This window comes from Atractosteus spatula, chromosome 24, assembly GCF_055471065.1.
Source record: "Atractosteus spatula isolate fAtrSpa1 chromosome 24, fAtrSpa1.hap1, whole genome shotgun sequence".
NCBI lineage: Eukaryota > Metazoa > Chordata > Actinopteri > Semionotiformes > Lepisosteidae > Atractosteus > Atractosteus spatula.
Window position 1 is genome coordinate 6,326,983 of NC_142729.1, and position 15,450 is coordinate 6,342,432.

Genomic DNA, 15,450 nt, shown 5'->3' on the forward strand with positions numbered 1-15,450 from the left:
GCCTGTATTGTGGTGACTCAGAGGCCAGGCAGGCTGGGAGTGTACACGTTGCGAAAGTGTTAACACACTGTGGCGAAACTACGGCGATCCGGTGATGATGAGACGAGATGCGATGAGATGATTCCTCACGACGTTGATGACCTTGCCTCCAATGATTGACAACGATGTTGTCGACTTCTTTGTCGACACAGATGATAACTTCAATCCAACCATTATCCAAACGTCCACGATCAACAATCCTCGAAAAAACTGAATCTCAGATGAAGACTAAGGAAATTACAGTACACAGAAAAGACCTCAAGAGTCAATGATACGAACGTTGGATATGTTCCAAATCCAAGATGCAGGATTAGAACAGCGATCAAAGCAAAATAATCGCGTCGCTGGCGACACACACTGGATAGTTATTAAAACTTAAGTGGTGTGACATCCTACAAATGGCGACTACAAAGAAAAGAAAAGTTGATGCAGAGTGTCGATCTTTCCAAGAGAAATGGACAAATTATTATTTTTTTGTTGAAGTCAAAGGAAAACCTGTATGCCTAGTTTGTGGCGATGCGTTAGCAGTAATGAAAAAAGCCAATCTGGAGCGTCATTACAGCTCAAAACATGCTAAACTTAATGAATTGGGAGGCCAAATGCGTCTGGATAAAATCAATGCTCTTCAGCGGAGTTTGGAATCGCAACAAGCCGCTTTCACTAGGCCTCGTTGTGACAGAGACAACGTTATTCAGACGAGTTATGTAGTGAGCGAGCTAATCGCAAAGAAGCTGAGGCCTCATGTAGAGGGAGAGTTTGTGAAAGAGTGCATGGTGGCTGCTGCGGAGTTTTTAGCACCAGACAAAGTAAAATTGTTTCAGAGTGTTAGTTTGTCTTGGAGAACCGTCTCAGATCGGATTAGTGACTTAGCACAAGATATTGAAAAAACACTGGAGGATTCTGCAGGAGATTTCCAATTTTTCTCTCTGGCTTGTGACGAGACAACGGACATAACAAATACTGCCCAACTGGCCATGCTCGTTCGTGGGATAACTGCAGAGTTTGACACGCGAGAGGAACTGCTGTCACTGGAAGCCATGCATGGCACTACAAGAGGTGAGGACTTGTTTGAGAGACTTGTTTTATCAATGAAAAAACTTGAGCTAACATTTGAAAAGTTAAAGGGCCTTACTACAGATGGAGCTCCAGCCATGGTTGGCTCGCAAAAAGGGTTAATTGCATTTGTCAAGAAAGAACTGAATCGTCTCAGTCTTGATCCAAGTGATTTAATTATATGCCACTGCATCATACACCAAGAAAGTCTCTGTGCACAGTCGTTGTGGCTCAACAGTGTGATGTCAACAGTAGTGTCATGCATACATTTTGTCAAAAGCAGAGGGTTTAACAGCCGCCAGTTTAAGGAGTTACTGAATGATCTTGACTCTGAGTATGGTGATCTTGTTTATCACTGTGAAGTGCGGTGGCTTTCGGTTCGGTTCAGTTCGGTTTTTACGAACTGTGGGATGAAGTCAAGCAGTTCATGGAGATGAAGGGAAAACCTGTCAGGGAACTCAATGATAGCAAGTGGCTGTGTGATCTAGCATTCATGGTGGGCATTACCAAGTACCTCTCAGAGCTGAACGTCAAGCTGCAGGGCCCCAACCAGCTTCTCAGCTCCCTGCTTTCAAACGTAAAATCATTTGAAGCTAAATTAAGGCTGTGGAAAGTGCAACTCGAAAGGAATAACATGGTGCATTTCTCCACTCTGGAAGGACAAAAGCCTTCTACGACACTTAAATATGCTGGTGAATGTGCGAAACTAATTGAGGCATTTAATGAAAGATTCAAGGACGTGAAAGGTAAACAAATGGAATTGAACATCTTTGCTACACCGTTCAATCTGGACCAGCTGATGTGCCTGATAACCTACAACACGAAATCATTCATCGGAAAAGCGATGATGAGCTGAAAGCTAGGTACAACAACCTCCCACTGCTTGAGTTCTATAAACGTTACATAAGCACTGATGAATTCCCCACTTTGAGGAGACATGCATTGAAATATGCATCTGTGTTCGGAACAACTTACTGTTGTGAGCAGTTCTTTTCAAAACTTACCATCACAAAGAATCAACTGCGCTCCAGACTGACCCACGCAAACCTGGAAAAGCAGTTGCAAGTAGCAACATCATCAATACCAGCTAACATCACATGCCTCACCAAAGAGAAGCAGTTCCAGCCATCACATTAGGGGTGAGTTAATTAAATGTTTGACCAAATATAGCAGGCTAATTTTTAAATTGATAATTTTGTATGGCCCATGAATGATGTTATAAATATCCAAATGGCCCTTGGCAGAAAAAAGATTCCCCACCCCTGACTTACATGAATGTATGCATGTGGATTGGAGACCAGACATAAATCTTTTATGTCCAAGACTGCTTACTGACCACAGATAATGTGTCCATGGAAGTAATACATGTTGTTTATAGAATGTATAGTGGGAGAAAAGGGGAGTGTGAATGGTTTTCAATAATACCATTATATATTTTATTCCTTTCTAGGTGGAAAAAGCAGATTTTGAACACCAGTCAGCTGCACCAAAATATTCCATGGCACCAGATTAAATCTCTTTTCCACTAACCTATTTTTCCAAATTCTTTGATAATGAGATCTTTGAACTAATTGTTGATCAGACCAATCTGTATTCATGCCAACTGACTGCTGGTAGCATAAACACCAACATCAGTGAAATCAAAGCATTCATAGGAATCAAATTGATCATCGGTGTAGTGAAAATGCCTGTAGTTGAAAATTACTGGGCCAGTGATACAAGATATGACAAAGTAGCAGATTTCTAATCAGGCGTTTCAAATGTTTGTCCAAAACGCTCCACTTTCAAAATAACCTGGTCCCCGAGTCTTGCAAACACTGGCTGGTGAAAATCAGGCCCCTGATAGACCATATGAGAAAGAAATGCACTCAAATTGAAAGTAAAAATCAGTTCTCAATTGATGAAATGATGTGGCCTTACAAAGGTCGAAAAGCAGGAAGTCTACGCCAGTACCTACCTGCCAAACCCAAGAAATGGGGTATTAAGATCTTTGTGTGTGCTGGGGTATCTGGTTTCATGTATGACATTTTGGTCTACACAGGGACATCTACATTTGATGGTGCTACACAAATTCCACTCAGATAGTTTGGTTTAGGGGCCAATGTAGTTTTGCATCTTTGCAAAACCATCAGAAGCCCCCTGACTGTCTGGTCTACTTTGACAACTTCTTCACATCTCTCAGCATGCTAACCAATTTGAAGAATTCCATGAGCCTCAGAAGTTTGGGAACCATTCGAAATAATCGCTTGATGGGCTGCAAACTGGAAGATGATCGGGAACTACTGAAAAGAGGAAGAAGTAGTTTTGACTATCGAGTTGACAACGATGTACATCAAATTGGCTGACAAAAACAGTGACCTTGGTGAGCACATTTGCTTCTGTGATGCCTGTAGGTAAGGTGAAGCACTTCTCAAAGAAGGGAAGACAGATATCTGTCCCATCTCCATAGATTGTGGCAGAATACAACCATCACATGGGAGGTGTGGACTTGGCTGATGTGATGATTGTATCATATCACACTCCAGCCAAGTCCCATTGTTGGTATCTTTGCATATTCTGCAGTATGTCCAAAATTCGGCTGCCAGAATCCTGACCAGGTCTAGTGCAAGTGATCACATTACTCCTATCATTGAGTCCTTGCACTGGCTTCCTGTCAAATTCCGTGTGGACTTTAAAATCCTCATGCTCGCCTATAAAGCTCTGCATGGCTTGGCACCTCAGTACCTGCCTGAACTATTATCGCCCTACTCCCCACCTCGCAACCTTTGCTCTTCTAATTCTGGTCTCCTAACTGTCCCCCAAGCCTGTCTACAATCTATGGGTGACAGGGCCTTCTCCTGTTATGCCCCCAAGCTCAGAAGCTCTCTCCCCAAGGATATCAGAGGGTTACCTTCTCTAAACTCCTTCAAATTCAGACTCAAAACCTTCTTCTTTAGTAGAGCCTTTATTTAACTGGTTCCATTCTTTACCCCTCTGCTCCTACTATATTAGGACCACCATCCACGGTCTCTTACGTGTATTGTAATTGTGTTGTATCTTGTGTATTCTTTTTATTTATTGTTGTTGTCATTCTATAAAGGGCTTTGAGAAGCCGCCTTTAAAGGCGCTATATAAAATAAAGTTTATTATCATTATTATATTCTGGCAGCTGATAGACATTGCTATCAATAATGCACGGTTGCTCTATCAGTATGACGCAACAGCAATTGGTCAAGTAAAGCTGAAGCAACTGAAGGCTTTCAGGCTAGATGTTGCCAAAGGTCTCATCTATCCAGAAAAGCAAAAAAGAGCCTGGCCTTCCCCAGGGAATGAGAATGATGCACCAGTGAGGATTGTCAAGCAGCCAAGGGTCCCATGACCTATAGATGAAAGGGGCTATGATGGAATCAGTACCTACCAAATCCTGTCTGTAAAAGGGAGATGCAGGATGTGCCCTGATGGACACAAGGCTTTGAACAAGGCAAAAATACAAGGCTTTGCATGACTGGAGACTCTGTTTCCAGATCACCTGGCACTCGTGAGGTATCCACATGAACACATACATACACATACAGATGCAGCCATTCAAAATGAGCGGTAAAAACCCGCGGTGCAGTAACCAACCCGCAGGGCACCGCGGTAAGTGATTGGCTGGCCAAAATGACCGACAGGGGCACTCGTGGTGCATTGGTTGGTAGTGAAAAGATTTAATCATTCAATGTCTTTACTGTGCACATTTCAATCCGCTTAGTTTTGAATATTTATATGGAATTTTACCACTAAAGGTAAATTTTAGTAGCTAAGCATAAAAAGAAGAGGAGCATAACGCATCTGAAGGTCATAAACGATATTAATTTTGGAACATAAACATACAGTATATAGCTGGTCTTGGTACTTTAAAGAAAAAAATACATTATTTTTATACCGGAGTCAACAAGCATACTTTTAGAATTTGATTAATAGGGAATATAATATGGAATCGCATATCTAAAGAATTTAATAACGGTATGATTGTATTTGTGTACTGCGACAGGGCTGTGTAGGGCTGTTTCGCCTCCCTGTTCATGCGAGCTGTCTTGTAGCCTACTGGTCTATGTGCCTGACTAGTAACTGGCAGGTTGTGTGTTCTAATCCAGCTGGTTCTGGACTTTTCTTTTAACAAACATTTCTTCGAAAAAATAGAATAGCGATATTATGGACAATCAATTGACTTTTATATTTCAAAATATCGCAACATGATCGATATTTGCGATATTTTGAACATATCTTCCCTTCTGACAGCGGTTCCTGCTTCTAGTGTGTGTTTGTGTGCAACAGAGTAAATTTTAATAGAGAAATAGAGGCTGGACAGTATGCGTTACAATATAAACATTTATATTGATTTAAATCGTGTCCTGATTTAAATCGCAAACACGTGTTTAATTATGTGTTTTTTAATCATAATCAGGCTAATGCATTTCTACATTTTCTGTATGAACCAGCTTAGAGGTTCATACAGAAAGACAGCTTGTGTTTAAATTGAGTGTAAGGTAATTTATGCTTCTAAAGTCATGGTCAGCATTTATTATTGTACTGTGCTGTAAACTTTTTCTGTGCCTAGTCACATTATTTTATAGCGTTTTTATTGCGTTATTAAATCCGGTGGCGCTGTGTGTTAGTTTCCTGACTCCCATGTCACATGGTCTGTGATTGAATCCCATAGAACTATGACTTTATTTTTTAACAAACATTTCTTTGAAAAAATGAAACGTTTCCCTTGGTCAGAGATTAAATAAAATCTCACTCGCACCAAACAAATTTATATTTCTAAATATCACAAAATACGTTCATTGTCTTCCAATCGAGTCGAGTTGACATTGGAAGCCTGCCACACCCGGACTGTTAAACCAACGCATTAGCACGTCAAAGCCCATCGAGGGTATTGAGCCAGTATTGGCTTTAGTATTCCCCCCCTCTCCCCTCAATTCAATTCAATTCAAGGTGTTTTATTTGCATGACAGATGGGTACAAGCAGTGTTGGGTATGTATATTGTAACGCTTACGGCAGACAGGCACTGTGTAAGAGCCGGCGCACCAGAGCAGCGCACCGAGGGAGCGTCTGCATTTCTAACTTAGTTTTTAAAATTAGTCAAGCAATATGAAGCATCTCCTTTTACTTAGTGCCTGAGCATAAAAAGAATAGGAGCATACTGCAACGGGTGTGAAGTCCATAAACGATAATAATTTTGGAACTTAAACATACAGTATATGGCTGGTCTCGGTACTTTAAAGAAAACATACACACCAGTATTCCATTTCTCCCTAAACATTTTAAGCATCGAAGTCTTTAACTAACGCGATACCGGAGTCAACAAGCATACTTTTAGAATTTGATTAAAAGGGAATATAATATGGAATCGCGTATCTCAAGAAATTAATAACGATATAATTATATTCATGTTGCAAAAGAACTGCAACGGACATAAAAACTCCCTTGCTTTTAACAGAGCGTTCCATAATTTCTAACTACGAAAATGCCAGGTGAAAGGATTGGTAAACATATTTTGTTAAAGCAAGTCAGTTTTTTCCGCAACACATAAAAGACATTTTTCCAAGAAAGTTTAGCCTTTGTCACTAATGAAACCACTAAATAAAGACATAAATATAGAAATCTTAAGATTTGTTTTATTTAATGTTGGTAGCAAGATGAACTGTCAGAGTGTATATTTTGTCACAGAGTTGCTGCAAGATGTTAACAGTGAAAAAGGTATTTAGAAATGAGTTATTTCAAGATGAAAATTTTCAGAATAATTGCAAATCTAGCAGGATAGAGAAAGCACAGAAAACTGGCAGTTAGATTGATCAGATTAGTATGAAAAGTCATTTAGCAAAGGGAATTAGAAGAGTGACAAACTAGTATACTTTAGATCTTTTTTTCCGAACCAGGGACAATCTGATCATGTTTCCCTATAACAATAATAAAAAACTTTATTTGATATATCACCATTAAAGGTGGCATCTCAAAGCAATACAGTAGATGTAAAAACAGATAAAAGGACCACAGATTACAAAGTAAATGCATATAAGAAAGACAAGCAGTTAGAGGTGCTACCAAAATTAGAAAATGAAGCAGATACAGACACTAAGTCTTCTGAAAAGAAAGGTTCTGAGGTTAGATTTAAACTGGCCCTGGTGTGTGTGTGTTTGTGTCTGTCTGTCCTGTGATGGACTGGCGCTATGTCCAGGGTGTATTCTGCCTTGTGTCCGTCGCTTACTGGGATAGGCTCCAAATCCTCTGTACTGGATAAAGAGATTAGAAATGGATGGAAGTAAAGGCACTGTGTGGATGGAACTATACACAGTGTTAGAAACCCACTATGAAATGGCAGCATCTCACTGAAAATAAAACATTTTATACTGCTGGCTTAAGGAAACAGCCTTTCCACCTCTCTTGCACATCAGTATCCATACCTAGTTATTTAAACAAATTGCCTCTAATTATAAACATCTTAATATGCTGGCTCTGTGGATCCGCATCAGCTATGTTTGCCTATTCCTTCAATTCATGTGCATCCAACACACAGTTCAACGCTAGCAACTACACAAAATCTAAAATATGAGCTCTACTTGCCACTTACAGTACCAACAGTACCAGCTAACTTTAGTAGTGACATTTTCATGGATCTTTTTAACAATAAAATTTACAACATCAGACTTCAGACACAATTAAACAGGCCTCAAAAAAGTCTGGTACAAACATTTTCAGCATGGAATAAACCGTTACTTTAATGGTATAAACCTTAAATGGATTCATATTCTCAATAAGATTTGGTGCTCAGTAACATGACTTAGAAAATGACAGAAGACATACGTATCATACTTATCCTTCTATTTTTCATAATCGTAAACTCCTTAAGGCAGTTACATTTTCTCTGTTCTGACCTGGAGTTACAGAGAAATTTAAATTCTAATAAGAGATTTGTAATGAGGAAAGTCATACCAATCACTCATACAGTACCAGGATTTGCAATTACAATACAAATACTTTCTTTCTGTATGTGTTTATTTTGCAGTTTGAGTCTATGGCATTCCTTTGGGGGTCTATACTCCAAGGCATGACTTTTTTATGTATAAACATCAGTATTTACTGCTATTAATTACTGTACGATTTATAGTTGAAATCTGAGCCTAGATATAAAGTTAGATATAAAGTTAAAATCTCGACAAAGCAATGTAGGAAATACAGAGAAAATAAATCCTTTCTGACATCTAAAATCAGTTTCGATCAAGGTCTCTAAAACGAACAAGAAAAAGAAGATTTTCGGAGGGCAATTACGCTGTGTTTATATAGAATAAGTGATTTATGAGCAATCTAATTTCTTGTTCGTTTAAAACAGTGAAATGTCAGCTGCAAAAGATCGCACCAGAAACAGCACTCTCTCTGCCTGTCATAGACGTTCAGGAAAGGCTGAATGAAGTCATGTCAAGTACAATAATTCGGAGATCAATAATAACAGTTGTAGGACAGTATATAAGGAGGATAAGGATTTTGAAGTTGACTCGAAATCTGATAGGTAACCAGTGCAAGGACTTGAAAACAGGTGTAATGCATCCCTGATAGGATTCTTGCTGTCATATTCTGAACATATTGAAGATTGCTCAGTGTGGATTTAATTTCCCCAGTGAACAGGATGTGCATTTATTAATTCTAGAAAAAAAGCCTTTCTTGATTTCTCTAGTTCTTAGTTTCTCTAGTTCCCTTTAAAATAAACTATTATTCCACAATGCAGAGTATTACATGGCCAGTATTTACACATGATATTTGTGATTTAAAGAAATTAACACAAGCAGCTTTTGGAGATTTAAGTGTTGGCTGAGTTATTGCAGGATAAAAGACTAGAGATGTTGGCAAGAAGAAGATAGTTTGGGGAAAGCTGAGGAATACACTTATAACAAGAACACTTCCTAATGGGGTTAGGCATACTTTTGATGAAGATGATGAAGTTAACAGACTATATGTTTACATAGATACTGAAATAAGGATTGTATTTTAGATTATGTATAGTTGCTGGCATTGAACTGTGTGTTGGATGCACATGAATTGAAGGAATGGGCAAACATAGCTGATGCGGATCCACAGAGCCAGCATATTAAGATGTTTATAATTATTGGCAATTTGTTTAAATAACTAGGTATGGATACTGATGTGCAAGAGAGGTGGAAAGGCTGTTTCCTTAAGCCAGCAGTATAAAATATTTTATTCTCAGTGAGATGCTGCCATTTCATAGTGGGTTTCTAACACTGTGTATAGTTCCATCCACACAGTGCCTTTACTTCCATTTCTAATCTCTTTATCCAGTACAGAGGATTTGGAGCCTATCCCAGTAAGCAACGGACACAAGGCAGAATACACCCTGGACATAGCGCCAGTCCATCACAGGACAGACAGACACAAACACACACACACCAGGGCCAGTTTTCCCATAAACCAATTAACTTACCAGTATGTTTTGGAGTGCGAGAGGGAGTCCTATCACACATATGGAGAAAAACCATGTAACCCAGAGAGAACATGTAAACCCCACACACACAGGATGGCAGGAATTGAACCTAGGACCCCAGTGCTGCAAGATAGCAATGCTAACCACTTTGCCACCATTATAAATGGATGGATATCTTAGTTATCTTTCTAGTTCACAGGTTTGCATGCATAATTTAATTTTGAAAGCCACTGAGACATCAGGTACTACTGTTGTATTTATGAAAAAGAAACAAAACAAAAAACATACTAACAACTGTGCCATCCTACTCCTTAGTTAATACATTTTATTATTCATAAACAGTTAACATTGTTAGCAAAATATTTTGAATTATATTTAACCCTATTTTTTCTTTAGTTTTGTATTTAACTTATTATATGATAGTCAGACTTAATGTATATTTAAACAATGAAAATATATTTTTACAAGATTTTACATTAAGCACTTAAAATTAATACGGTTAATAATAGTAAACTGTAACATGCTGTAACAAGATCGGTTAAACTGCGAAGAAAATGCTTTCAGAGAAAATGTTTCAGGTGTGAAGAACATAGATCTCCAATGCAATTTCAACCAAACCTGTTCCCACACACCCTGCCCCCACTACCATTAGAATATACACAAAGCACTCAAATCTTTCGAGCTAATGATCAGGTGACCTGAGAGAGAGCGAGAGAAACACCAAGGGGTGCGGAACCAGGGAACTATTTACATGGAAAACGGGCGATCTCCCCAGACTGTCCGCCCGTTTCACTCTTACCTGGATACCTCTTTATTTAGAACTCACTAACACTGATTTTTAGTTTAGAAGGATTCAAGTAGGGTTTTAGATGAAAGGCAGCGACCTTAATCAAGCCCAAATCACAATTGAACCCATTCAGAGCCTACATTACATTTTAGCATTTCATTCTGAGCAGAAGACCCTCACACCTGAAGAAGGGGGAGGTGTTTTTCGCTGGAAATCTCGCCTGCTTCTACTTTACAACCGGAGTGCTGGCTGTGACGAATTAAACTGGTATTACAGGTTTCAATCACAGACCATGTGACATGGGAGTCAGGAAACTAACACACAGCGCCACCGGATTTGATAACGCTATAAAATAATGTGACTTGGCACAGAACAAGTTTACAGCACAGTACAATAATAAATGCTGACCATGACTTTAGAAGCATAAATTGCCTTACACTCAATTTAAACACAAGCTGTCTTTAGCCCTCTAAGCTGGTTCATACAGAAATGTAGAGATCCAGGCTCAGAACACACAGATTCATTAGCGAATACATATGCAGGACAACTAGAGAAGACGTTTTACAGAGGATGGATTTTTAGAAACATCCCATCAGTGACATCACTGAAGTCAACTCCTAGGTACTGTAACTGTCATGTGGATAGTTTCACAAGAATCAGACAAAGGTTTAAGCATCGCTTGTTCTAGATAAAACTGCAAAAAAAAAAACAACAACCCATAATGTACTTCTTTGCGGCTCTGTTTGCCCAACTCATATATTCACAATGTGAAATCTAGAAAATAATATTACGTAACCAAAATCCGCAATATGGAAACAGAACCTGTGTAATTGTTGATAGATGATGTACTCGTAACATTTTTTCAAGACGAACTACAACATTTAAAAAATGACTTGTATGTACTTGATATCTCTAATCAATCCACGGGTCCCAGCACAAAACGAAACTAAAACGCATACCGTTTCGCGCTTCTTATTAGTTGCTCAAAAGTAATTTGACCATATGAAATGGATAATATAAACCTAGAAACATATACGTGAGCAGTATTTACGCACTGTAGTATCGGTGTTAAGACATACCTCTCAAATACTGTAAATCAAGTTAAAAATATCTCAAGACCGATTCTGGTCATAATGTAACCATGTTTCGTGTGTGTTTTCTTTAAAGTACCGAGACCAGCCATATACTGTATGTTTATGTTCCAAAATTAATATCGTTTATGGCCTTCACACGCGTTGCAGTATGCTCCTATTCTTTTTATGCTCAGGCACTAAGATTTCCCTTCAGTGGTAAAATTAGATATGAATATTCAATACTTAAACGGGCACAGTTAAGACATTAAATATACATATACATACTGTATACAGTACAGTTTTCATACAGTAATATGTTTATGTTCCTAAATCAATCTCTTTTATGAGCATGTGAAAGGCATGGTGAATCACTGTACTTTGCATGATTGGAAACAAATGCGTGATTGCGAAATGCTGTGGTGTTACTTTTACAAAGACGGTCAATGAAAAAAAGAATGTTGACCAGGGCAATACTTTGAGTTTACACTTACAGCAGTACACGAATATAATCATACCGTTATTAAATTCTTTAGATACGCGATTCCATATTATATTGGCAGAAAAGCTTAAAACTACCACCTTTTCACACGCTATTTCACATGCTAGTTAAATACTTCGATGCTTAAAATCGTTAGGGAGAAATGGAATACCGGTGTGTATTTTTCCTTTAAAGTACCGATTCCTGGAATCTGACTGGCTGACACCCTTCTGAAGTGGTTCCATAAAATCTGGTATACGGAAAAGAAAGCGTTAATAAATACAAGTGTCTTTTAATACACTCTTTGCTGTGCTCTTGAGGATCCTTGTGATATTTTGAGCTCTAGTTGAATGATAAGTGTCGCATTTTAAATCATTTTCGTAGTTAGAAATTATGAAACGCCCTGTTAAAAGCAAGGGAGTTTTTATGCCCGTTGAAGTAAAACAAAATGCCTGACAAAGTATGGCTTGGACAGATTCCAAGTGCTTGTACAAATGTGCTAAAGAAATTATACTTTGAGTATACAGCTTGTCCAAAGTCATTCATTATTAATACTATTAGTAATATCTTCGGAAAAGGCTTTGATGCATAAATATTTCTGATAAAGGTAGGTTGTGTACTTTTGTCCAACTGAGCAATCTTGCTTTCATAAAATATACCAACATTTTAATGACTGATGATTAACATGCTGTAATACACAGTTCAAAATTAAAAGCTCAAATGCTGTACATGAGAGGTTAAGCTCCCCCTGGCGGTTTTACAAGGTGACGCCAGATAGTTTCCGGCATGACGTCAAATGACGCGATTAACCGCGTGATACCGTGACACGCCCACCGGGGTATGCCCCGAAATACCCCACCCATTTTGAATGGCTGCATCTGTAGTTTACTTTGTAAGGGGTGATTTGCTCAACATCCTGAGGTGTTCATCCTTTGGAATGCTGTTTATTCTCTCAAGAGCGGAGTTGAGCAGAACCCTTATCGTGAACAATGGATCTCTACATGGGTCTTCAGTGCTGAGGTCCACATTAGCACTCTGCATGGGCTACCTTATTAAAGGCTCCCTATTTTGTTTCTCGTTTTCCTACCCTCAAACACAATGCCAAAGAAAAAGTGTAAATTCACAGCAGAACTAAAAAATAAATTTCCATGTTTTCGAAAAGGCAGAGAAGACTGGGAAGCTGAATGTTTGGTGTGTAAGCCTGGTACTTTTGTCTCCATGGCTAATAAAGGTGTACTTAACTTGCAAGCTCATGTTGACTCAGACAAACACAAAAAGGCAATTCGAGGAGAGAGTTCGTCAACCAAATTAATGGATTATTTAGTCAAATCTGGCAGCAAAACAGAGGATACTGTTATTGCAGCAGAGGGGACTCTCACACAGTTAAACGTCATCACAGTTACTTTACTGTTTAGAAAAGCCTCTCCATTCCAACCCCCTTCCCAGATAAGGCAATAGGAAAGTTCCTCAGAGTATCCTCTTTTTTTGATGTTCAAATATGGTAACCCTAGTGGCCAATGTATAATCCTGCTCATTCTCAATAGGTGTGTGTGATCTGTCGGAGCTAGCATCACTACTCTTGGCATCTATTCCTTTCACCAATCACATAATACTTGATTTTTGCGAGGTATCAATTTTGGATCATTTGTTCTGTTGACGAATATGGCACTAAGCTGAGTCTCAGAAAACTCGAGAGGAGTCTTAACACTTAAGTATTAGTGCGCACTGTATCAACGTAGCTAAGTACGTAGACTGCGTATTTGACACATAAACTAATTTTATTAAAATATGAAAACCTGTCTCAAGCTTTCCGAAACCATTAAGTAAATTACAGATTAAAAATGTACATTTTTAATTCCCAATTTTTCAGTGCGGCGCATACCACAGTTTGAGAACCACTGCCATAGAGGATTACAACCAAAAATAAAGTTTCTATAAAATATCCTCCTGTTGAAAATAGTCGAAGTCGAATGACAAGGAATGACAGGTCTTTTCTATGGAATGACAGGCCAGGAATACTGAAATATAGGAACAAAAAAAGAGTCTATGGCAAAATTAAAATGTTATATCTTAATACTTTAACTCTAACCTTAAAACAAAAATGAACAATTCTAGTAAATACCCCAATGTGCAAAATAGTTGAAATAAATAAAGTTGTTTTCCATGGAATAACAGAGTGAGATTACCAAAACAAAATCATTAACAAGGAAGCAGGCCTGACAAATAATACACTTATATAGCGCTTTTCTAAACACTCCACTCAAAACGCTTCACAGGTAATGGGGACTCCCCTCCACCACCACCAATGTGCAGCATCCACCTGGATAATGCGACGGCAGCCATAGTGTACCAGAAGGAGAAAAACAGAGTATGAAGCCAATTCATAGATGAATGAATTCATACAAATGAAGTATTTGGGGAGTCTGGTCATGTGTGTTGAAATGCAAGCCCTACAGTAGAAACATATTGTAGATACAAACAGTCAGTTACCTTCTTTTCATAGTTTATAAACTGCAAAGGTATACAGTTCCATCTACTTTCATCGTGATTTGTTTAAGTACACAAATAGTGCATAATAAGTTAACTTATTTTAGAATCATGTTCATGTCTTTTATTAAAAACATTTTATGCAATTGCAATTGCTGAATAACAATGTGAAGGTTTCCTTCTTCTGTGGTTGCAGCGTTGTTGTTCCGTTATTCTTTTGCGGACAGTCATACTGTTAAGATTTGCATAATCCTCTCCTGTGGTGACTGTAAATGCAAAACAGTGTACAGTCCACAGTCAGAAGAACTGTTCTGCTGCACAGCGTCAGAACACAGGAACACATTCCACTGGTCTTTCCTGAAGGTTGCATTAGCGACCTGACAGCAAGCAGTGGCAATAAATAATAAAACTTGACCATGTGGTTGATCTGGAAGTCTGGAAGTGGACTGGGCAATTTATCTATAATTGTGTAATATTTATTTACACTTGTGTAATATGCTTGTGGATTGTGCAATGTATCTATTCTGTGCAATAAATTGTATTTTTGCAATGTATATTCTGGTTTATTTTGTATTGTGCACAATTCTCTATCATTTTGTTTTGTTTAGGGTTGAGAATTATTATATCATGTGTAGAAAAATGTAGTACACCACAATACCAGCTATATCCACAGCCAAGCACATCAGCATTGAATGAATGAATGTACAGCATACATGTTGTACATACTAAAATTTGACTTGCTCTGTAGAAATCTCACTCTGGTCTGGGGGTCATTACTTGTGACCTGTCTTCAGGGAACTTTAAACAGACACCTGCTGTTGTACATAACATCTCTACATCTTGGCATCAATGGTGGGATAACAACATAATCAGGAATAGCCATTAAACCATAAGTGGAAGCATTGTAGTAATGGTCACTCAAAGACCCATTCATGGTAATAACATTGGGTGACCATGGCTGGACTCATGCAATAAAACGCCCTGTAACACTGCTGGAATTTGGGGCACTGTGGGAAATGCATCATTGCAAACAATGGCAGAAATGGCATCTTCAACCACTGCTAAATCACGCCA